This window comes from Centrocercus urophasianus, unplaced genomic scaffold (genome assembly GCF_019232065.1).
Source record: "Centrocercus urophasianus isolate 14NV4802_14NV808 unplaced genomic scaffold, USGS_Curo_1.0 seq_13, whole genome shotgun sequence".
Taxonomy (NCBI): Eukaryota; Metazoa; Chordata; class Aves; order Galliformes; family Phasianidae; genus Centrocercus; species Centrocercus urophasianus.
Window position 1 is genome coordinate 50,061,190 of NW_024884475.1, and position 932 is coordinate 50,062,121.

Genomic DNA, 932 nt, shown 5'->3' on the forward strand with positions numbered 1-932 from the left:
GCCTCCCTTGCAGCCAGCCTCCCCTTTGCCCTGCTCTGAACCGCCCGCACCTGTGCAAGGGCTGAGCACAAAGCACTGGGTGGCGGCACCCCGAGCCAGGGCAAGGTTCTTCACATTTCTTCACTCAGCATTTACAGCTGTTATCATCTTGGCAACTTTAGGCCTCTCTGTATTTTCGTTTATCTCATCTTGCCTGGCTTTACTTTTGTCCATCTCTTGGCAAAACAGCAGCTCTTAGCACAACTGTGCCAGACCCCTGCAACCACATTGCAGCCCAGGTCAGACAGCAGCTCTGGGGCTGCCAGCACATTCCATGTCTAGAGAAGGACAGAGAGGCACACGGATCGCTGCCACCAGGCCTGCTCTGCTGGGATGACAGCAGGTCCTGTGCCCCAGCCCTCTCCTGGAGCAGACAGTGCCAAGGCCAGCAAGGCACAGCACCTTACTCCAGCCAGGGCTACTGGGCTCCCAGACTTCCTGCAGCTCAGGGCCAGACCCTCTCTGAAGCAGGCTACCTATGAAAACACCACCTACTTAGGCTTTTCCTCGTGCACAAGAATCTTCCAATTTGTCAGGCTGAGAGAGATGCCACAGCTCTCCAGATGTATGAGCACTCCAGTGAAACACAGCACAGCCAGCCCCAAATGCCAGGCACAAGTAGCTTGGCTCGCTGCAAGTAAACACATGATTCAAAAGCTGGGTTTTACCTTGGCATCTGTTTTGACTTGTTGCATACTCTTCTGTCCTTCATTTAGGTTTTTCTTCCTCTCCTAACACTCAGTAGTGAGGACTGTGGTTTGTTTTAACCAAGGCAGCAGCTAGGAATGGAAGGAAAGCACACATGCTGTGCAACAGAATAGCAAAGCTGCAGGCTGCGTGAGAGGGGCAGCCGAGCTGTGAGCGTCCCAGTCTGTGCAAGGCTGCTGCTGCTG